The sequence below is a fragment of the Mustela erminea genome, chromosome 11, assembly GCF_009829155.1.
Source record: "Mustela erminea isolate mMusErm1 chromosome 11, mMusErm1.Pri, whole genome shotgun sequence".
In the NCBI taxonomy this organism is placed as follows: domain Eukaryota; kingdom Metazoa; phylum Chordata; class Mammalia; order Carnivora; family Mustelidae; genus Mustela; species Mustela erminea.
The window spans coordinates 24,239,265-24,264,094 of record NC_045624.1 but is presented as its reverse complement, the minus strand read 5'-3'; the positions used below and the strand labels follow the sequence as shown (position 1 = coordinate 24,264,094).

The 24,830-nt window shown below is 40.0% G+C and overlaps 1 protein-coding gene across 6 annotated transcripts in view; it reads right to left on the bottom strand.

Moving 5' to 3' along the window:
* The window catches only part of GRM8 (glutamate metabotropic receptor 8), a 732,641-nt gene that overhangs the window by 694,425 nt on the left and 13,386 nt on the right, over window positions 1-24,830 (bottom strand). The window lies entirely within an intron of this gene.

The following is a 24,830-nucleotide window of genomic DNA, read 5'->3' as shown; positions in this document are numbered from 1 at the left end:
GTCAGGATTTGAGCCTGTGTTTCTCTGACTCCAGAATCCACATTCTCAGCTGCCAACTACACAACAGCAGGTTACAGTGCTTAAGAACTGCTGTCCTGGCATGATCCATGATGAGTTCATGGAACGCCTGGTTGGCTCAGTCAGTTAGGCTGCTGCCTTCTGCTCAGGCCATGATCCCAGGGTCCTGGGATCGAGTCCCACATCGGGCTTCTTGTCCAGCAGGGAGCCTGTTTCTCTCTCTGCCTCTGCCTTCCACTCTGCCTGCTTGTGCCCTCTCTGACAAATAAATAAATAAAATCTTTAAAGAAAAAAAAAAAAAAAAAAGAGCTGCTGTCCTGCCATGATCCATGATGAGTTCAATTACTAGCTGTGTGCCCTTGGACAAGTTCTTTAGCCTCAACCTCCCCCTTTGTAAGGTGAGACTATGAAGCAATCCTACTCCATAAGACAGTTGCTTGTGAAAAATAATTGAGGGGACTCATGTCAACTGTTTAGAAGGAAGCCTGACACATTGTGCACACTCAATATGCATTCACCATTACTATCCAGCCTCCCCTTTCTCCAGCTTGGGGGCTCCTCAGTGCCTGCCACTGGTCCCAGAGAAGATCTCTGACCAGTATAAGGAGACAGATCTGAAGAAAATCTATCTCCTCTGCTGGAAAACAACCCACAGCACACACTCCACCAACAGTGGGTCAGTAGTGTGCTCTCCGGAGATAAAGGACGGCATATTATTTGAACTTAAATGTTCAAAGGGCGTCAACTTCCTTTCTAGCACAGAACACTTTCAGCCTTGCTGCCTCTTTTTCTTTCATGCCTCCTAATGATTCTGTCCGTCATTATAAACCTTTCAGTTCTGCTTCAACAAAGCACAAAGGAATTCCATCCTTTAATCCTCAAAATAGTTTGTCTTTATAGTTTGGCAGGTAAGAGTTGGTTGCAGGAGTAACTCCTGGAACCTGGCTCTCATTATGCCAAGAACTGCAATGTGTTGCTGCATCAAAGCATGAGGGATAACAAATGCTTTTAGATGGTGAGAACTGCTCTTTATAACCTGCCTTCCAAGTGCCCTCTTGACATAGAAGGATTTTTTTGACTACCATCAATCATCATTAGTAGCGAATGGTGATATCTGTCCAAGTGACATCTCAGCCACGGAAGTTTCATCCTTAAAATGTCAATGACCGCAAGACTGAAATACAGAAATACAGTAAAGACTTATTTTTTTCCATGGCAAAAATTATTTTGCAAGTCATATTTTTACTAAATCTTCTAAGGAGGTACTTAAAATTATTAATTTTTCTTTCTAAATGAAACTATTTTTACAGTTTTGCGTTGAATTTTAAATAAGCCACTATTTATGAACACAGATATTTCAAGAGCCCAGAGAAAGGAGAGTCAGCAGAAAAAGCAGCATTGCCACACTATCCTCATGCAAATCCAATAATATGCCTGTGAGCTTCCATGTCCATCTCAAAACCTCCACCCAGAGGAGATGAGACATCTGAGGTGTACAAGCCCCCGCAGACCACAGACAGATCTGCTGACCAGGCTGTAAACCGAGTTCTCCTTTAGAAAAGCCAATCTACCAAGCCACTCCCTAATGTAGCAAGACCCACGCAAATAGGCAGCTCACTCCTCAGCAGAATTTCCTTTTGCTGCACCAGGCTGAGGCCTTCCTCCCTCCGAAAGAGACTGAAGCTTTCTCAGCTGCTGAACCCTTTGAAAAAATGGGGAAAAGATATTGGTCCATAAGAATGCAGTATTTTTATTAATAAATTAGCCAAGCTTAAAAACTTCTTAGAAACATCCAACTCCAGACAATAAATGTTTGGGTGAGTATGCCTCAGAACAATGCCCACTGAAGGTTTCCTCCTAACCTACAATGAAGCCAATCAGTTCAGTTTGAGATTCAACTCCACAGCAAAGGCATTCCAGCCTGGAAGCTATCCAGGATGAGCTAAAGTTCAGAGAGTGACAAAAGCTTTGTAATTCAAAGACCTGCATGAGAAAAGGAGCCTCCCCAAAGTTTATTTTGTTGGATGTTGACATATAATTTCCTGACACCACCAAGACCTTTCAGAGACCAATGCAGAATCTATGCTGTATTTCAACAAGGGTAACAGCCAAGTATCAACTGCTTGTGTCATGTTATAATAAAATATCCTCATTAGAAACCTCTGTCCTACAGAAGGAAACTATCTGCATTACAGGGAGGAACTCCACTATCCTGAGAGAGCCCTAGGCCTGACATTACTGAGGGTTCACTCAACCCCAACCCCAGCTTCCCCTGCTCCTACTACTCCCTAGAGCTGAACAGTTTCTGCTTATGGGCACATACAAAAATACAGAAAGAACAGCCTCTTCCCCTGACCAGCATACAAACTGCAATAATAAGTCAAAGACTTATTGCAAAATGTTACTAATAATGTAATCAAATTATGAAAAGGGCTCTTATTAGAGGGATGGGGGAAAAAGGTTTATAAAATATAAGAAACTGAAGTCCACATACTAAATACATTTATTTAAATTTATTTATTTATTCATTCATTTATTTAATTTTTTTCTATAATTTCTTTTTTTAAACATCTTAACTTCATTTTTTTTTTGTCATGTTCCAAGATTCATTGTTTATGCACTTCTAACTAGAATAGATTCCCACTGTAAAAACTTAGACAAGAAGCAAGGAGCCTTTGTTCTACCTAGAATCCACTTTCCAGATTAAGTCTCTAACGTGGACTTCTTGCTATGCCCTTGGTCACCAAACCATACAGCTCTTCCTCCCCTGACCCGAGGCCTGTGTAGGTCTTAGTCCTCAGGGTAAGGAACCTTGTCCCTTCCAGGCTCCCAAAGATGCTTCCCTGGGTTTCAGGCTATGTGACAATAACCTCACAGTTGCCTCCTTTGACTTCTTGAAGGTTTTGTTTCCATGATCACTGGCCAGCATTTCTTATGAAATCCAATGTTCTCAATCAACTCATTTGAGTCAAAAAGGCCTTAAGAGTTCACCTTTGCCAGTCCTTTTTTACAGGTAAAGCAGAGAGACTGAATGACTTGCTCAAAGCAACACAGCAAACTAGGGCTTAGGACCCAGGCCTTCTGTAACCCAAACCAACAATTTTTACTTGGTGCCATTATGAGCCCTGTGAAACCATGCCCATGTTTCCAGAGATCCCTCTTCCAGCAGCTACTAATGCTACTGTTCCCTCATACCTGTAAATTTTCCCCGACAACTAACCTTGGGTGATAGAGCCACCTTGCCCAAAGGTGCCTGAGAATTCTGCTAACTCAGGGCTAGGTTGTCCCTAGTTAAGAACTGATTGGTGCAAAGATATCAAGTCCCCACTTCTATACTTCAAGACAGAATAGATTCTGATGTGATTGATGTTATAGAGCATCCCATAGGACCCTAAGCTTCCCCTGAAAGCATTCTTTCTCCTAAGAACGCTCCTTAATAAATCACTTGTGTAAGAATTCCCTGTCTGGGGACACTGACCAGATGCTGCACGTCCCCATGCGTGTTCCAAGCTCAGTCTCCACAATGGTCAAAAGGTCTCTGTAGACCATCTCTATCTAGAGCACAACAACATTAAGTCCAGTGACTCAGAAAGCCAGGAATAGCCCCATTGTCCTTTCCTGCTTAGAAATCTACTCCTTCTGGGCACCTGGGTGGCTCCATCTGTTAAGCATCTGCCTTAGGCTCAGGTCATGATCCCTGGGTTCTCCTTCTGCCTCCGCCTCTCTGTCTCTCATGAATAAATAAATAAAATCTTAAAAAAAAAAAAAAAATCTACTCTTCCCCTGGGAAAAGCCAACACCCTCCTTCCTGCCCTCTCAGATCTCACCTGACTTATAGCTAGGAGGTAAAAGACATATTCTGAAGTCAGTAAACAATCAAGTTGAGGTATCAGCAACTGAACATTGCCTAAAAATACAACCAATGACTCATTCTTCCAGCTCTGATCCTTAGGGAGCAGAGAAACCTTCCCTAAGGCCCCTTAATTTGCTTCTTGCTTTGTAAAATCTTTTAAATGGAGAATGGGGATCTCATCACAGCATTAACTTTTACAATAAGCCACCCATTGCTTTTGGAATAATTCTACTCACTTTCTTAGAGAAATCACTGCATTTGCTCCATGTTCTAACTGATGTTCTTACTGGATGCAGTATTTGGGGCAGGAAGACATCATTTCTGGAGATCATTTAACTATGACTTGTTTACATTAAACAGCTTCCTGAGTTTGGACTTGTTTCTCTCTTAGAAGAGGTCAGATTATTGACAAAATATCCAGAGAACGTATGATGGGCTTTGTAGCAATAATAGCATTTCTTTTATAGCACCTAGTATGTACTGGGCACCAGAAATATGCCACTTCTACTCACAATAGGTAGACATAATGAGGCTGAAGGAGAGTAAAAAATTTATTAATGCTATGTAACAATTACTTGGTAGAAACAGGATTTGAACCCAGGTTCATCTAACCACAAAACATGTGACTGGGCCTATTCCCCAAAATGTCCCTTGCCATTGTTGAAGTACCTGAGGCTGGTTCTATCCTGCAGAAATTCCTATTCCAAGCCACATTTCCTACAGAATTACTGGATGTTCTCAAAACTATACTACATTCTCTGACCTTGAGAGAGTGAAACAATACAAAAGGTATCTGGACTGGATAAAGATAAGGATCAAAAAGAATTTTGACAGGAAGAGGTTGCAAACATACTGTTCCCTATTCCTCCCTTAGCTCTACTAAAAACCATGGACATTACATCTAGAACAAACATAAGAAGACTCTCTGAAAGATAAAGAGAAGTCAAGAATGTTAAGGACCTGAAGACCCAAGGAATAACAAGGTGGTGAGTTCCCAGATTTTCTTTTTTCGTCATATATTTTAGACTAGATACTAGAGAACCCAGAAACCTGGAAATTATAATAGGCATGGGGGGGGGGGACCCTCTCCAAAGAACCAGGAAAGGAGTTAGCCTAGCCCCTTTAGATAGAAAACTTTTAGATAATAATCACTCTACTCCAGCCAAACACTGCAGAAAAAACTGTAGTCCCAACCCTGCCACATCAGTAAAGTCCTAGATAATAACAAGGTATCCCAACCCTCTGACCATGATGATTTTAGAGAAGCTTGAATGGGGAGACTGGACTTACATCTCTGCAATCATTCTCTGAGGTGGTATCAGAGGAGCCCAGGGAGACTCCGGACTTTACCACTCAGCAGTGCCAAGCCCAGTGGAGGTCACATAGAGCAGTGCCAAGCCACCCCGCACCCCCGACAGCCAGAGTGGTGTCAGCATCAATAAGCAATTACAAACATCCTTGGAACAAATGAAAAACTAGAAAGATTTGAAAAAGAATTAAGGATTCTCAGTGAAGAAAGGATACAAAGAAGAACCAAGTGGATATTTTGGTACTAAAATATACCATAACTGAAATTTAAAAAAACAAACAAAAAATCCTCAATGAATAGGCTTAACAGCAAATGGAGAAGATAGAAGAAAGAACTGGTGAAGTGAGGATAGAAATTACCCAATCAAAAACATAAGGAGAAAGTACACTGATAAAAACAAACAAACAAACAAACAAACCAAACAGAGTCTCAGAGACCTGTGGGATTATAAGAAAAGATCTAAAATTTAGATCATCTGACTCTCAGAAGAAAAGGGAAAAGATGGGGGATGCTGAAAAAGTATTTAAAGAAGTAATGGCTGAAAACTTCACAAACTTGGCAAAAGACAGACGCAAGAATCTCAGTGAACACCAAACAGGATAAACCCAGAAATCCACACCAAGACCCATCATAATAATCACACTTCTAAAAACTAAAGACAGAGATAAAAACTTGAAAGTAACCAGTGAGAAATGATACATTAACTATAAGGGGGAAACAAATGGAATGACAGAGAATTTCTCATAAGAAATCAAGGAAGCCTGAAGGAAGTGGTGCAATATCTTTCAAAGTATTGTAAGAAAAGAACAATCAACCCAGGATTCTGTCTAGAAAAAATATTTTTCAGGAATGATATTCTAAGATGAAAGAAAACTAACACATGTACCCTAAAAGAATGGCTAAGGACAGGTCTCTAAACAGAAAGGAGAAGATTTTTTTAAAAAAAGGAATCCTGGAACATCAGGAAAGATAGAACAGCAGAGCAAAAACATGGGTAATACAACAGACTTCACTTCTGTTTAGTTTTTTAAATATGGTTTATAATTAGCAAAAACCGGGATGCCTGGGTGGCTCAGTTGGTTGGATGACTGCCTTCGGCTCAGGTCATGATCCTGGAGTTCCGGGATCGAGTCCCACATCGGGCTCCCAGCTCCATGGGGAGTCTGCTTCTCTCTCTGACCTTCTCCTCGCTCATGCTCTCTCTCACTGTCTCTCACTCAAATAAATAAATAAAATCTTTAAAAATAATAATAATAATTAGCAAAAACCCATAACACCATCTATTATGGTTCTCAAGGTACACAGGGGACATATTTAAAACAATCATAAAAGGGGGAGGGTAAAGGGATGTAAGTTCCTATACTTCAACAGAACTGGTAAAATGTAAACACCAGTAGACAATGATAAGTTATGTATATATAAATGTTATACGTAGAACCACAAAAAAAAAGCTTTTTAAAGAGACATACTCTAAAATACAAATCAAATCAAAATAACACCACTCTAATCAAAATGAAATTCTATAAAATGTTTAAGTAACTCGCAAGAAAACAAGAAAAGGGCAAAAGAGAGACTGAAGAGAAGAAAGTGGGAGCCAGTGGAGGCACCTCCAACTCTTACACCAGGAACATGCTGGAGCTAACTAGACCTTTTCCACAGGGGAATAGTCTGTCTGCTATTTGGGTACACATCTGGGGTGGAGACAAAGAAAGGAACCATCCAGGAAATTCCACAGAGCTTTTCCTCAGGAATTACAGCAGGTTGGTGAATGGTTGTACTGGTAATTTGGAAGGCTCTTTTCAAAGCCAACAGGCTGACCTGCCTTCACACCGAGGGGGCTCCTTGCTAAACTGTGGGTCTCAGCTAACCTTCAGCACAGTGGGGCCTCGCTCCTTAGAGAAGGTGGTACATTTACATTCCAATTACAAAGGCAAAAGCACCACTTTGTGTGCAACCCATGCTGCTGGGGACAAAAAAAAAAAAAAAAGAAATGGAACTAAGGTGGCTTTGATGAAGGTCTGATGAAGATCTAGACAAGGGGAAGAAACAAGAAGAACATTTGAATCCCTGCTCCAGTGCTTAAAGAAATGAGCTATATTCAAAATAAGTCAGACTTGGTAAATGCTCCCTATCAGATATATATAAAAGACCTGTATTAAGAGGCATCTTCAATCCTGGAATATTAAGAAGAAAACAAATACTGGGTTCTAGACTCATTCAACCTCCTTGTAATTTCATTAGAAGCAGTTGTCCTGAATCCTTCCAGGCAGGTGACGAGCCCCCACTCTTATTAGTAAACTATTTCATAGAATCTGCTGGACCCATGCTCCTGGTTCCCCAATACTCTGTTTTCTAGAAGACTGCTTCTGAAAATGTCCCATTATGGTTGTTTGTAACTTTTATCCTAAAAAAAAATTTTTTTAAGATGTTTGGGAGGGTATTTGTACACTACATAACATTCATTATTCCGAATGTAATTTTAATCAGTTCAACATAAAAGTATCTTAATATCCTCAATAATGGCAAGTATAATTTTAAATATTAAAATCTACATTAGGAAAGAAGGGGCTTTGATTTATTCTCACCTTCCAATAGATATGATCAGCTTGGCACACACCTTTTCTACCCTTCCTTCCTCTTTTCTTCCCTCTGCCTTTTTTTCTTCCTTTTCATTTTTCCCCCTTATAATAAAAAGCAAGGTTGACCTCAAAAATCTGACTATTCCTTATCCTTTCACATACTCAGAAATCTAAGACTGTTCATAGAAGTAGTTCTATTTTTCCCAGAAAAATACCTGTTTTTTATGTTTGCCCTGTCTTTGGCCAACTCTAACATATTTTTCTATTGGGTTCTAGTCTGGACCCCAGATTATTAGAGGGTATGTTTGCTGACAACACCAAGTAGACTCCCTTAAGGTTTGAGAAACAATCTTCCTTTCACCAAAAAGCAAACAGCACAAGGAAGGCTCTCCTCTGCCTATATCCTCCTCCAACTTCTCAAGAGCAGAACTGGCCCTTGCAAAATATTCAGAGGTTTCTGAAAATTCAGAAATGAGGTTCTATGGCTTCTTATATACTGTTAAATTTAAAATTAATGCCTAAAGTTAGTTTACTTCTTTCTGCCTTCAGCTGATCAGTGAACCCTAAATTTCATGCTAATGCTCCCAAACCATTTGCCTGCAATACAGGACTCACTTTTTATTTCATTTTAAATATGTTCACATCATCTCATGACCGTGGCTCCAAGTGTCTTTCAACCTTGTTCTCCTCTTATAGGAGGGCTGGTTTTTATTGTGTTAGTCCACAATGGTCCAACTTTCCAGTGGCACATGGAGCTAGTAGTTTTCTCAAGTAGTTCTTGGAATCTATTACCATGGAAACAAAAGATATTAAAAGCTGTTTTTATCTAATAGGAAAATCAAGAGGAACTCTAAAAACATCGGAAGTGTTTTCAAAGTAAAGGTATAACCAAATACATCTTAGCTGGGTTAAAGAAGTCTTGGGGTGGAATAATGAGGAAATAAAAAGAGGCAGGTGGGTAGAGTGACAGGGAATGCACAGAGCACTGGAGGGCTCTGGGGCTGGTTAACTGATGGACAAGTGGGGTTGCTGCCCAGGTCTGTCCCCAAAGGTGGCTATAAGAACCCAGTTCTCTTCCTCTCCCAAGGTACAGGAAATAGAGTTAGAACCCTGTTCTCTCCCCACATATATGAAAATGTGTTGTTTTTCTGATGTTGATAATATCAAACATTGGTTCCAATTTCCCTACCCAACCACTCTAAACTGGAAATGAGGATTAAATGAAAGAACCTTAATACAAATACACTCATTTTATCACCTCTGTATTTGATCTAGAACTTGATCTCATGTGTTGAGGAAATGCTATCATGGGTCATATTTTAGTCTGGGAAAGGAGTAGGCGCAAACCACATGTATTTATTTGGATGTTCTCATTGTTTTTCTGAAGTCCAAGTAGTTTTTACCACATCCTGCCATTAACTTCAAAGAATAATTTTGGATACATTAGTCCTTCCATGGCAAACTTCCTGATACATAAAGTGCTCTAGCCATCTGTAATAATATAAATTCTTCCCATTCAGTATACTCCTTGGAAAATATCTGTAACAAAAGAGAGCTCCCATCAATACTGCTAAAGGAGAACATGTTTCCCAACACTACCTCGAGGACTGTGTGGCCACTCCAGGAGCAGAGAAGCCGTATGGGTTCATGGGCAGTCACACTCAATCCTTGCACTGAGGCCACTCCCCACTGAAGCTGTTCTGGCCCTCCCATCTGCCATTGCAACAGTTCCACACAAGGCTTACAGTGTAAGGCCTATAGAGCTGAAGTCCTGTGTGTTAAGTCTTCTGCTCAAAGGCAATCTTTTAGAATAGAAAGGAAAAAATGGAACTTAACTTAGAACAGGGTTGAACAGTAGGATTGTGTTCAGGGGAAGGAAAGCGTAACAGAAAGGATTTAAAATCATACTGTATGAAAGGCTATACAAAACTAGTAGTCCAAAGCATGAACTTTTGCATCTGTCAGACCAAGGTTTGAGTACGGCTTAGCCACTTATTTTTTTTTTTTCTTTTCAAATTCTTATTTAAATTCTAGTTAACAAATAGTGTAATACTGGTTTCAGGAGTAGAATTTAGTGATTCATCACTTACATATAACACCCACTGGCCACTTACTTTCAATGTTACATAAGCCTCATTTCCTCATCTGAAAATCATTCTCTATCTGATGGAGTTGTGATCAAATAAGATCAGGCATGTAAGTGTTTAGAACATGTCGCAGTCTATAAGAAGCTTTCAAACATTAGCTCTTGTGCCGTTACTATTAGGAACAGGTAAAGCAATAGGAACTTTCAGCCTAAAGAACTCAAGACACAGAAATGTCTGTCTCATGAAAAAGAAATGCATCAGAAGACAGGAGCAGGGCCCATGGGCCCATGGGGAGAAGTGATTGACCATAACATCTGCTCCCCTCTTAAGCACCCCTCCTAAGCACCAGGATTCCAACTGGCTAGATGGGCTTCCCCATCCTTTCTGGAATTAAAACCATTCTTAAAACTCTTCAAGGGGGAGAAAAATTTCAATTCAAAATAAAGAAAAAAACTGATGCCATTACAAAATGGAGTGGGCCAGTTTGTGAGATTATTAGCATCTCATCACTGACAGTGTTAAATCTTAATAGATTAGAGTCTGCTTTGGATGAAAAGCTATAATGGAAGATCTCAGAAATTCCTTCCATCCCTAAGGTTCCATAATGGCAAGTATTAGGAGAACTAAGAAAAACAACTTTAGAAAAAAATGAACTAGTTTGTGCCAAACCTTCTAAAATATTTTTTAATATGTCTATTAGTGAGTATGATAGTTAGAAATGGTGGAACTACACTAAGGAATTTAACTGAATTACCTAAAACAAAGTACAATGCAAAACTATATACTTTTTCCTTCACAAGAACCACTTTCTTTTTTTTTTTTTTTTAAAGATTTTATTTATTAATTTGACAGAGAGAAATCACAAGTAGATGGAGAGGCAGCCAGAGAGAGAGAGAGAGGGAAGCAGGCTCTCTGCTGAGCAGAGAGCCCGATGCGGGACTCGATCCCAGGACTCTGAGATCATGACCTGAGCCGAAGGCAGCGGCTTAACCCACTGAGCCACCCAGGCGCCCACAAGAACCACTTTCTAACAGGGCATAGATTCTTTAAGGCTAATTCTCATCATGTAGATGTGATCAGCATATTTATAGATTTTATATTTATTTTTACTTCAAATCCTAAACTTGTACCACTTTACTAGAATGAAATATTAATACTATTAGTTTAAACATCATGAAACTTTAAAAATAAGGTGCTAAAATAGTATTTATTCATCAACCTATGACCACTACAGTATTTTAGATTACTAATTTAACATCTATTTTTTTTATCATATCTATGCCTAATACTGAACAGTACAGGCTAAAATTTAACTATAATTATAGTCTAAAAATACAGGTTTTCATTTTAATTCCTCATAATTCAAAAAATACGTAAAAGTAAATATAAGTCTGAAGTTTCAAGTCCCAATTCTCCCGGCATGTATTTGAACCCATCCAGCTTTGCACAGAGACCCTTGGCCCCATACTCCTCCTCGGACAGTGTTGGCTGAGAGCAGCATGGAGGTGACAGATGGGGCATTCAGTTAAGGAGTGGTGCTGGGTTATTTTATTTTCGTTAGAGAAGGAAGCTGTGGGAAAAATATTCTCCACTTAATCTATTTCATTTTCAGCAAGGTGTTACCTGTAAATACTAATTTATACACATGCAAAACTTCACTAGGTAATTTAGTTGCATGAATATAAATGAAATAAAGTAATCCAAACCAAAAAATGGAATTTCCAGCATCTTTGTTTCCTCAGGCAGGGAGTGGGGCTGGGGAGGGATACAAGGCTTTAAAATTCCGTCCCAGTGGTTTCAAAGACAACAGAGCATCCTATAACTAGCTCCCATTTAAATCAGTGAGGTTATAAGAGTAGAAATTACAAGTTAAGGTACTGCAGCATTAAGAAGAAAAATAATCATTTATGCCATTTTCAGTACAGAACCAATTTCCAAATCACTCAAAATACAACACCGAGAATCCTGTAAATTCTCCAAATTTTTACATTGTCTAGATCTATGACCACTTTGTGAAACAGAGAAAGTACAGATATGATTACTTCCAGTTTAGTCAGGGGTCAATAAGATAGAAATAAGAAACTATGGGCCTCTCAAGGACAGTGGTTTTGCCTATTGGAATAAGGCAAATAAAATCAATTCACTGATAATGTATTTCATTTCTCTCTCAACAATTAATTATATACCTCTGCTTAATGAGAATAACATAAACTAGATATGCATGTGACAAATGAAAAAAAAATTTTTTGGATCTTAAGTTTTGTGGATTTCCAAAGTGCAAAGAATTGGGAGGGTTGGGGTAAGGGTTTTCCTTAGTCCACTAGCTCTGTGCTTGAATCCCACAGCAATTCACCTCCTTTACCTATGCCTACCTGACTGAGGGCTTAGCATTCTGCCCTCTCCATGCTCTGTACACACCTGGCTCGGATTTTAGCAAAGGTCCCAAGTTTTGTATTTAATGGGAGCAGGGAAATAGCCCTCCAATCTTCCTCATTTTAAATCCTCCTAGAAAATGCTTAAAGTGATCCTTTCAGTTTTATCATAGGAAAGAGATGTTATGAAGAACAAAAACGGTTTTCACTTACTTCCATCTTCACATAGTTGAACAGGACCAGACACCAGGTCAAAGGTTCATGGGATTCCCTACGTCTGGAAGAGCCCTCCTCCTCTCCTGGCTTCTGGGTTGATGTGCTCCTACTCAACCATCTGGGTCCTGCCCAACGGCCCCATTACCATATAAAGACCCTGACTGATAATTGCAACTTCTGCAGGTGAGGCTGGCCTTTCTTCAAAACCTGGCACCAAACTATAGCCCTTATTATATCGCTTTATGATATTTGGGTTATTTTACATATTTCTCCCCAACTGGATCTAAGTAATATGAAGGCTTAACATCTACTTTCATAGGTGTTCCCTAGAGTGTCAAACATGATGCATACACTTATGAGACACTGAATAAATCCCTGCTGGAGGACTGATTTATTACTACCTGTTACACCTATTAAAGAAGGAGAATACGTGAATAATATTTTATTCCTGAGCCACAATCTCCTCATTTATAAAATTAAGAAAATATGACCTGGCATTTCTTCATTTTATTCTGCTTCTCTTGGTGGGAAAAGAAAAAAAGAAGAAGAAGATTTAGCACTGAGTTTAAAGGAAAAGTGAATTGGGGGAAATTGGAGGGGGAGACGAACCATCAGAGACTGTGGACCCTGAGAAACAAACTGAGGGCTTGGGAGGGGAGGGGAGTTGGGGGATGGGTAAGCCTAGTGGTGGCTATTAAGGAGGACATGTATTGCATGGAGCACTGGGTGTGGTGCATAAAAAATGAATCTTGGAACACTGAAAAAATTAAATTAAAAACTATACCAATTACTATTTGGCACCTCTGATAGGATTCTGTCCTTCCTAACTAGACCTCATTAAGAATTCTGCATTATGAAAATATCATTTCTTTTTCCCTTTTACCTGTGAGTAAATTATCCATGTTTGATAAGAAAGAAAATGTACAAGAGTATAACTGATATGTGTTTGACTGAATTAGTCACATGTTAAACAGCTAAAGAAAGATAAGTCATAGTGTGAGTCAAAATTTAATATATTTAGGTCCAATAGTTTTCCAATTGTCCAAAAATAAATGTGACTTCTAAGGAAAGTACCTCTGAGTTCTTTCAAAGCTTACATGTCTGACATTTGTATCAGAAAGTGATAGGTATAAATGTTACACAGTTCATCCCTGGAAGAAAGAAACATTATTCCCTCAATAAAAAGATAGTATTCTTTGTTCAGAGTGGGCCTGTGTTTCTACGATGGAACACTGTATCAAACATGGAAAAGAAAGGGAATTCCAACCCAAAAGACAGATTTAAGAGCTGCCATCCGGCTTTGGGGTTAGTCAGCTTCTTCCCCTCAACCACAACTCTATCTCCTATACCATCAAACTGGGGTTACTGGGAAGGAATCCTAAGGAGCAAAAATTCATTATATCTTTTTTCAAAAGTAGTACTTTTGTTTGGTTCTTGGATCAACATCAAAATTTAGCTCTGCTTATCTTTGGGTCATCCTATCCTCCCCTTGGTCTTGTTTCTTTAAAAAATGGACTCTTACCACCAAACACGTATTTGCAAAGAATAAAACTACCAATACTTTTTTAGTTCAGTTGGCTGGAGCATGGGGTTGGTAAGGTCCCTATCTCATGTCCTGTCTTCAGAAAATCTAGACAGCCTTTCTCCATACCAGAGCCTATTTGGACCTATTAACTGTGTTGTTTCTTGGGCAATGACTACACATCTAATACTAACCTGCCATTGTTCGTAAAATAAGTATGAACAACTGAGAAATTGGAAAAAAGGTGTAACTCAAAATGAATATCTTACTAATGGTGGATATCAGTGTCTTCCTCCTCATTATCATTACAGCAAACATTTATGATGCTATTAGCCAAGGATCTTGCTTAGGACTCCATGCAATTTATCTTATTTATCTTCATTTAAAATCTTATGAAGGGAATACTATTATTACATAGTCTTTATAGATTAAAAAAAAAAAAAGCTAAGACTTAGATTAACCAACTTCCTAAGGTAATATAGCTAATAATCATTACATCAGAATTTGAACCCAGGCAGACTGATTTCAAAGCTTGACTGACTTCATATAATTTTTATTAATCTGTTTTACTCAAAGAGTATTAGCACCACTAAATAAGTATATTACAACAATCTAATTTGAACAGACAGCTCCTGATGATAAATATCTATATGCCACAAATACTTGCACAACAAATCTTCCTGAGTATGAAATGCCATTTGTTTTATAAACAATATAAATTCAAAGAGCTAACATGATAAACCACTTTGAGAACTCTTATAGAATTGCCACAATGTAAATACTTAGATTTGAAGTGGGAGAAATAGTACAAGCACTCACGAAAGCCGTTTAATCTCAATCTAAGAAAGGAAGCAAAGGTGAGAACCTGGAACAAGAACACATCACCATTCTTGGGAAGCCTGGGTGGCTCAGTCGGTTAAGTGGTTAAGCCATGCCCTCGGCTCAGGTCATGAACCCAGAGTCCTGGAGTCAAGTCCTGCAACAGGCTCCTTGCTCGAGCAGGGAGCCTGCTTCTCTCTCCTCCTCTGCCTGCCACTCTGCCTGCTTGTGGGCGCTCTTCCTCTCTCTCTTACTCTCTCACTTTGACAAATAAATAAAATCTTAAAATATATATATATATATATATCACCATTCTCACATCCCCAGGGAACCCTAGCGTGGCTGTGTGGAGGACACAGAGACATACCCATGACCTCTTGGGAGCTGGTCCTAACCGAGAGATCTGGGGCTATGTTATACCAAGGAACTCAGTGTCCCAAACACAGGGGGAATCCTAGGAGAGTCTTGGAAGAAAACTAGTGACCAATATTGAAAACACATGCCCATTAATTTGCTGAGCATAACGGAGAAAAGCAGGAAAGACTGGCCTCATTCTGGAAACAGATAAAGGAGGCTTTGGATGATGCTTTACCTGGACTCCTTCCCACCCCATCAGCCTGGTGCTCATTATGTACTTAAAATGCATAAAGATTACATGTATATTTCTATGTTATTAAGAATGCTTAGAGATAAGGAAAATCCCTAATTACAGGTAAAAGAGATGTCTCTGTCACTTGCCAGAGAGTGTATTCTATCACTTAAATTGGTAAATAGGCCCTTTTTCCCCCACTATGGGGAAAGAAGGGCCTCTGGTGACCCTCTATTGATTAAGACTGCTGTGGAATGTTATTTGCAATCTCATTGCATAATGGGAATCAGGAGGTAGCTGTCATGGTTTCTGAAGACAAATTGCTGGTAGCTGAGACAAATCATAGCCTCTTTCGTCTTTTACTATTCTCAGTTCCCAGTTAATGTGTATCTTACAGTCTAAGTTTCTTAAATCAGTCTGCTCCACTGTCACAGGTAGTAAAAATGAGTAAAAGTGGTAATCTGAGTGACCCTGCTTTAAGAATCATGTTCAAGTGACCATTATGTTGATCATTACTCCTGAGCTATGCATTATTTAATAAGGAACACAACTTCCAAAAGGGCACACAATTAAAAATAGATCCATACAGCAGCTGCTGTGATTATGACCAATATGAACAGAAATCCAACCAGGCATGAGTCAAAAGAAAAAAGTCTGCTACCAGACAGAACGTTGTTCAGTCTCATTTTTGTTTTGTGTACTTTGACTTGCTAAGTCAGCCAGCAAGTGATTTATATGGAGCAGTGGTTCTCAAAGTGTGGTCTGTGAAACAGCAGCATCAGCATCACCTGGGAACTGTTAGAAATGCAAAATCTTAGACCCCAGCCCAGACCTACTGACTCAGAAATTCTGAAGGTGGGCTCAGCAATCTGTTTTAACAAGTCCTCTGGGTAATTCTGATGCATGCTCAACTTTGAGAACTACTGGGCAGGAGCCAGGGGACACCCTTTGGATTCTGTCTTCCTAGAAAAGTACACCTTTTGTTGCAAAAAGTTATCTTCAGAAGAGTCTGGGAAGAAACCTGTCCTGAAACCAAATAAAACCACTGTGATCTTCCATTTTGTTGCAAACCTAAAACTCCTTTAAAAAAAAAAAAAAAACTTATAAAATTTTTTTTAAAACCAACCACTGCAATTTTTAGGGTGAATGAGTAGAAAGAGCACAGAACTTTCCTTATGCACATATGTGTGTATTCACATGTATATATGTATGCATCTATGTATATATGCATGTGCATGTTATGCATACATGTATATATTAATATTTCCATGTGTATATACATGTCTGTATACGGATACACACATATACACCACACCACACACACACATATATATCCTTACTTACTCTACAAAGTTTTTCAGACAAGTTCTTAATAAACTGCATCCAGGGGTATCTGGTGGCTAAGTCCTCTAAGCCTCTGCCTTCACCTCAGGTCATGATCTCAGGGTCCTGGGACTGAGCCCCGCTCTCTGCTCAGTGGGAATCCGCTTCTCCCTCTCCCTCTGCTTCTCTCTCTCTGTCAAAAAAATAAAATCTAAAAAATATATATATATATATGTACACACATATATATATATAAAATCTCGCATCCAGTGCAGGGGGCAACAGAGGCCTGCAGACTGTTGGCAACACCTGATGGACCGGGATGAAGGGTGAGGCCTTGTGGCAGGGCTTGGGCTCCTGCCACCTTCGGCCCGTGGGGGAGGAGGGTGGTGTTTGAACAGAGGGGGTGCAAGGGGGCTGCCCCAATGCTGAGTGAAAACATCTTCCTGTTTGTGCCTAACCCCATCATGAGTGTGCTGCTCTCTTGGGCAGGCTCTCTGATCCCACCTTGACTGTCCTGTCCATCCCAGGTTATGCCCGGATTGCCTTTGCCATGGTTTCTTTCTCCTTCATGCCCTGCTGCCCCCTCAGGGCCTCCTCCTCTTACTTGCTCAGCAGACTTCTGGACGCTTTCCACGGACACGCTGCTCGAGCCCTTAATCAAGCCTGCTCTGTTTATCTCTTGTGCTGGAAATGAGTTCTTCTACTGCTTTCTCCACCTGTTCAATGTCTCTGAGGGACCTTTAGTTGGCTCTGTGGGCTTTCTGAGTGGGCCTCTGAATCACTGCCCTTATCACGGTGCTCAAGTCTCTCATTAGTGTCATCCACCTGTCACAGCCACCCGGAACATGGCTGGCTGGGACATGGTGAACCGTGCCAGAAGCCTCCAGCCCCTGACTGCTCACCTGCCCTAGGAGTCCCACTGTGCTTTCCTCTCCCTCCTGCAATGTTCCAGGCTCACATCTTCCTAATGTGTGGTCTGGCCTGCTGGTGGGGGGCAGGGGGAGGGTGCATCAGCCTCTTTGGTGAAGTCATGTTCTTGGAAATCCTGAGGGCCAGTCCCACCCCTGGGTTTCCCAAGAACCTGGACTTCCAAGTCAGAAAGGATCCTCAGGAGGCCCCACCCATACAGGCAGGGCTCCTGGGGCACCAAGAGGCCTGTATGAGCACAGGACATTGTTGCACCTACTTGCTCAGCCCTCGGGTCTGTCTTGGCATGAGACTTGAAGGACACCTGAGTGAGGGAGACAGGCTGGGTTACTCAAAAGGCAGGGAGTCAGACCTGTGCCCCTGGCCAGAGGAAGCCTCCAGCACCACATCCGGGAGGGAGAGAAGGGGGCATGCAGATCCTTTCCCATCCCAGTCTCCTGTATCAGGTCTATCCTGGCTCTGAAAACCTCAGTAATAAATGGGGGGGTGGGGGGTTACTCTCCAGGACTTGGTTTCCTTTGAGATACTCTTGAACCAGGGCATGGACTGAGGGGAGCTTGTGGGAAAAGGAAAATCTACCTGGATGCTTTTCTCCTAGTTGTTTACTGACTGGCTTTGTCCTCTCATTCCACCATGACCTCAAAGAGAGGCCTTCCCTGCCACCTGAGCTCAAGCTCATGCCTTGTCTTTGCCCACCTGCTTTATTTTCTTTATGACATTGTCACTGGCTGTCTTTATTTGTTTGTATACCTCCTATTTTCTACCCCCCACCAGAATGTAAACTCCCTGAGGACACAGACTTTTCTTGTTCCTTCTCTAATCCCACAGTGAGAATGAACCTTAACCGGGTGTATCGGAGCTTAACGAATATTCAGACAGGAAAAAAGTAACAAATAGCATCCATTCACAAGCCATTCTTGTGGAAAGAGTCCTCACTATTTTCAAAACAATCTCATTACTTAAAACACTCCAAAGATAGGCATTAATCACTAAATAATTTCTTCATATACCTTCAGTATTCACGGTAGGATTTTAGACTGTTCACAGCTAAGGAAAAGAAAAGTAAGGTTAATTTAAGTTCACGAAGTTTAAAATATGCTTCACCCAAAAAGAGTCACGATGCTCCTTAAGTGTTTTGAGCGCATGACCCCTACACTGACTCCAAGTTACTTCGTGTCATGAAAAGCCACAATCTTTTCATGACATGTTTGAGTCTGCATTACAGCAAGGCGTTCTGATCATTCATACCCTTTGCTGCTCTGTAAAGGGGCCCTATCATACCAAAATTCCCTTTGGGGATGATGTGTTTACATGAGCCTCTTGTATTGCTTAAACTTCTTTCCAAATGATAAATGATCTTAAGAAATCAAAGTGAAGTAACCTATCACTAAGCGATTTATGAGATAAACAGGCTGTTCATATAATCAAAAGCCAAACAGCTGCTTAAAACAAGCTTCTTCATTCTCAATCCTATACAAATATCAGAATCCCCTACTAATTATGTAAAATATACCAATACCAGGGCTCCAGCCAAAGTTGGAGAGTTTGAGCATATCCACAACCACTTTTTTAAAAGCTATCCAGGTAATGCTAACGTGCAGGCAGGGTTGAAAATTACTGAGATAGAACTATATTAACCAACACGAAAATGTCTCCCAGATGTATCATTACATGCAAAAAGTCACAAGACATGGATCTTTTAATAAAATTATATGTATAGTTTTATTAAAATGAATTTAGATATGGTCTCTTTCCATTTTACACTATTTACTTATTCATTTCTTAAACTTTCCAAAATGAGAATGTGCTCATGTCTTTTATTTTTTTAATTTTAAAAATCTGTTTAGAGAAAATGTGAATTTGTAGGAAAATGAGGAAGCACATGAAAATAGTAACTCCCGAAATATACTATGTCTCCTTCTTCCCCCCTTCTTCCTCCTTCTGTTCCTTTTTCTCAAAGAGTATAAAAGTGAAATAAATACAATTCCATTTCTGTCCTATCGACCCAACACAGACTATTTCCAATGTTTTGGATTGGGGTGAGGGAGACAGTAGAGATAAAGGAGATAGAGAGATACAGTTCATTCATTCATTCGTTCATTCGTTCATTGGGCAAACATTTATTGGATTCTTAGGTCCATGCTAGGTGCTGAAAATACAGCAACAAGCAAGAGATACATGCCCTCATATATATCAGGATGTCATCTTGCCCTAGTGAAACTCTGTACATGTAACAAAGAAACTTAATCTCATCAAGAGAAGTGAGAAAAGACTTCCCAAAGTAGAGGTAGACTTCATCCTGGGGTTAATGGTAGCCATTAAAGAATGTTAAGAAAGGAAGTGACATTACCAAGTCCACATTTTATTTATTTATATAAATTTCATATATTTTTTATAAATATTTATATCTCGCTACAAGTCCAGTGACCATAAACAATGGTCACTTCCCCAATGCTCCCACTTAGAACCACTATCAGAGAGAACATCCCTCATCTTGCATCTGAGGTGAGTGGGCTCTTCACAAAGTTAAATTAGAGCTTGCTACCACGGCAAAGGATTGATTTAAGGAGTTTATCTTTCAGTTTGCCGTTATCTATTTACCATCAAGTAATATTTAACACAAAATGTTACCTCTTCCTGAGTTTATTGATTGGGCTCCTAGATCTGTCCATCTAAACAAGATGAGCCTGACTATGGCAGATTTACTTCATCTGAGTTTACAGTTAATAAAGCCCACTGTATGCGATAAATGACTCACAGAAATGCTTGGCTTTGTGGAAGCGGTTGCTACAATTAGTAGAGTCTCTTGAAAGAAACCTATCTCTGTAAACATAGTAATGTCGGTGAAGACTTCCAGGGTAATGGAATGTTTCACTGTACTTCAGCTACTTCACAATAAAGTCAATTTTAGCCATTTATAACTGGACCACTTGCACATGTAAAGAAGTTACATCCCACCCAAAAATGGATTTCTACTTAAGTCTCATTTGATTGCTCTGGAAGTATACACCAAAAACTTCCTAACCCCTATCCTTCGAGAGTAGAAAGCTCATTCTCTAGGTAATGTTAACCAGAAAAAGAAGAGAGAGTGAAATTATATCTGACACTGCCCTCTTATGACCCAGATGCATCTATGTGGACATTAATGTGAGTGGTTACCTCCAAGCATTGATGTGCTATTTTTAACTGAGAACATTCAATCCCTGCTCAAAGTAAGTATATGATTAGTGTTCTGAGGAATAGAATTGCTCTAATTTAAAGGAGAGGGTAGAAAATGTTCTAGAAAGGGGAAAAAAAATCTGAGCTCTTTAAAAAACATATGCAAATTCCTCAAACTTGCTTTAAAAAAAAAAAAATTGAATTATGGGCTTCCCAGTCAACACTTCCAAAAGCCACTTCATTCTGTTTTAGTTCTTTCTAAACTACACAATCTCTGAGAGCTCAGCCCCTCTTTTCATTGGTCTCTCTGCAATACAAGAGCCACCAGGGTGGCATTTTCACCTCTGGATATGTAGGGTGAAGCGGTTCTGGGTTTGCTATTCTGCAATTACATGTCACATTATCCTAACAGATACCACTATTATCTAAAACCATTAACTTGCTGTAAAGATTAAACAGTCCACCTAAGTGAACACTCTGCCCTCATAGTAACCCATTTATGACACGTGTGTGTTTTAAGGCACAGCAGTGCTTCTAAAAAGTTCAGATCCTTAAAGTCCTCATTTGTGGCTCTCCAAATTGTTTTCACTCCCAACACACCTAAGAAATGCGAAACACTTCAGTCCATAGACATGTTTCCCAGGGGGTTGGGGGAGGCATATACTCACACATTGGGTCCTATCATTTGAAAAGCCTCTGAGGTCATTCTGATAAGCCAACACACCCCACTGGGGCAATGAGGACAGAGAAGGGTATGAGCCCCACCTCATGGGGCTGAAGATCCCTGGTTTAGTAGAGCATTCATTGTTTTATGGGCAGAGACCATAGGACAGCTTCTAGCTCTAGCCCCCTGTCCAATTCTCGTCTGAAATTAGAAGCTGGCTTTTTTTTTTTTTTTTCATTTGTCTCCGGGTTTTGATAGGAAGAGAAGCAAAAATAGAAAAACATCTCTTCCCGCTAGAGAGGAGTAGAGCCAGCTGTACTCCTGGGCAAAGGAGGTGGCCACCCACAAGGTGTAGTCTCTGCTGCGGGAGCTGAATGAACCTCTTCAACGGATGCCTGAATCCCCTTCATAAACACAAATTATTTCATCCCACTATTAGTGATCCTGCAGAAAATAGAATCTTCCTGACTTACACATAGACATACTATACGCAGATGACTGATAATACAGAGCTCTTTTCCTGAAACCAGGCTTCGAATAGAACATGGAAGGAGACAGGGGACAGGAGTAGCTGCCACAGGAAGAACAAGGCTGAAGAAAGAGAGAGATGCCTGGAGGCCTTTTTCTCCCACACAGCTTAGCCCAGGCAGATATAGCAGGTGAAGACAAGGCTATTCCAGGGTTGTCCAAAAAAAGAGAACTAAGACATCTGGATTTTAGCACAAGTATTTTTTTATAGAATTTTAAAACAGGTGCCAGCTACACTCTCAAGACCTCAACTAATGTTTATTGTTGGGCGGGAAAGTGAGGAAATTCATTAATTAGGACCTTGTTTATCCTTTATCATCACATTTCATTGTTTGTGTATTTTCTTTTTTTTTTAATTTTTATTTATTTTTTTTTTATTTCTTTTCAGTGTTCCAGCATTCATTGTTTATGCACCACACCCAGTGCTCCATGTAATACATGCCTTCCGTGATACCCACCACCAGGCTCACTCAACCTCCCACCCCCATCCCCTCCAAAACCCTCAGTTTGTTTCTCAGAGTCCACTTCAAACCAAGAGGAACTACCTTACCTCCATTAATTTAGGAATAAGTGGCAATATATTGATATCTGTGCATCTTTTTGGATTCTATGGGTTAAGCCATCCTGAAGGGGTCCAAACTCCAAAAAACTGTCCTAAATATTCACCTTTATTTAAATCATAGCATTTGGCTTTATCACACTATTACTTTTCAAAAAGAAATTGTAAGCCAATCTCCAATGCACTAATTTGCTAAACATTCCTTTGCTAACTACACTAATATTCCATAGCAATCCTAGGATACATGTTTAAACAGAATACATTCACACATAAAGTGAAACATTTTCTATTCCAAGAATGATTATCATCATTTCATGCTTAATATCAGTGTAGAGTACTAGAGTCTCATGTAAATCATCAAAGTGAATTAAAGTAGCAAAACAATAAAAGCTATCATCAATCACATGCTGTGGCTCTAGGTTCAGCTGGAAGATAGGCTAAGCACCTCTGGTCTCTCACTTTTAAAAACACACACATTTTTCAAGCCCCAGTAATTTGGTTAATAAATACATTTGCTTCCACATAATAAATGCTCAGTCTGTGCCAGTGTACTGATTTTAGTTATGATATTCACCATAACCAACACCCCCTCCTGACTAAAAGTCACCCACTCTCTGTGATTTGGTCAAGGGTGGCAAGAGCAGCCCTCTCATGTGCTGACCACTGTCTTAAGTGTTGACCTGCAACAATGGGCTCTGCTCAAAGAGTCAATGGTAATTCCCCCACCTGGGCAAATAAGGTCCCTCCAGAACTACCTAAGGCAGGGAAAAGAGAATTGGCCAGTCGATGACAGAACAGAACAAAGGGAAGACAGATCCAGCCTACATAAAAACCAAACCCACCCTTCAGGTGGCCTGAAGGCCCCTTTGGCAGCTCAAGAAGGTGAAGGGCATGGGCAGGTACAGGTGGAACCCTTCACCTGCATTTTCTCATTAAATCCATCCAAAAACCTAACATAACATTATTATCCCCATTTTACAGATAAGCTGATTCTATTAGTGTAAAATTAATGTCAACATGCTTTAAAAAGCTCAGAGAAGCAATTATCACCAATACTCCACTCCTCAAATCCTTGTCTATATTTGGCTGGCCACCAGACCATATAGGAAGGAGATGGGATTCATAGGAATTATGACGGGACTAAAGGGAACAAGAATTAGTGTATAAAGGAAGGGTAACAAAAGGAAGGGAGATGATTCTAATGAAGGTTTCTCTCTTCTTATGTTGTAAAGGAAACAGAGAGAGACAAACCAAGAAGTAGACTCATAACTATAGAGAACAAACTAATGGTCACCAAAGGGGAGGTAGGGGGAAGGGGGATAGGTGAAATAGGTAATGGGGATTAGAGAACATCTACCACGATGAGCACTGAATAATGTACAGAATTGTTCAATCACTATATTGTACCCCTGAAACTGACAGAACCCTGTATGCCAACAGAATGAAAATTAAAAGCTTTTAAAAAAATAAATAAATAAAATAAAAGTGGGTGTTGTTGAGCAACAGTTACTGAATTAAAAACAGAAAAGAGGTGCTTTGGAGCAAGTGGGAAAAGAAATCAAGTCAGAGAGCAAAAAGATGGTGGGAAAGTGGCTGAATCTAGACATCATCACAGAGCACAAAATGGCATGCAGCTCAGAATTGAGACTTGTGAGAGAAATTCTAGATCCCAGGATGTGGGGAGAGACATCTGGAAAATCCTGGTCTTCGTCTTGTCTCCAAGCAAGGGGGTCAGCTAGCCCAAGGAAAATTATTCTAGAAATGACAAATTAAAGCACCTTTGGCTGCCTATTTTAATCTCGTGTCCTTCTCATTGCCAAGAGGCTCTTCCTAATGTCCTTCCAAATGTCTCCAGCACTCTGTGCCTCTTCAATACCCCTTAGACACAGAGAGCTTCTGCTCAGCAGCATCCTCATTTCAGAAAATTTCATCAATCTGAAAATAGTCATTAAGCTGCCTCTTATCATTCTGTCCTCCAAACTAAAGGGATTCATCCAGAACCTGGACAGCCACCTAGGGAGAGGTTACAAAGAAGATTCCAGCATACAAAGTGAGCCAGACTCCATGGTGCCCCAAGATATCTTCCAATCCAAGAGTCCTTGATTCAATCCCTTTCATTTTCTTTTTGTGAACTTTTCCATCAATTTGTTCAGTTTTGTCGCCATAGCTGTCACCTTTCCAACTTCTCCATATTCCTTTAATGTTTTTAAATCTAATATGCAGAGGAACAGTTTTTCACAATATAAAACAAAGCCTCATTAATTCCGATTAAGTTGGAAAAGTCAAGTCCTACTAAGAAACCA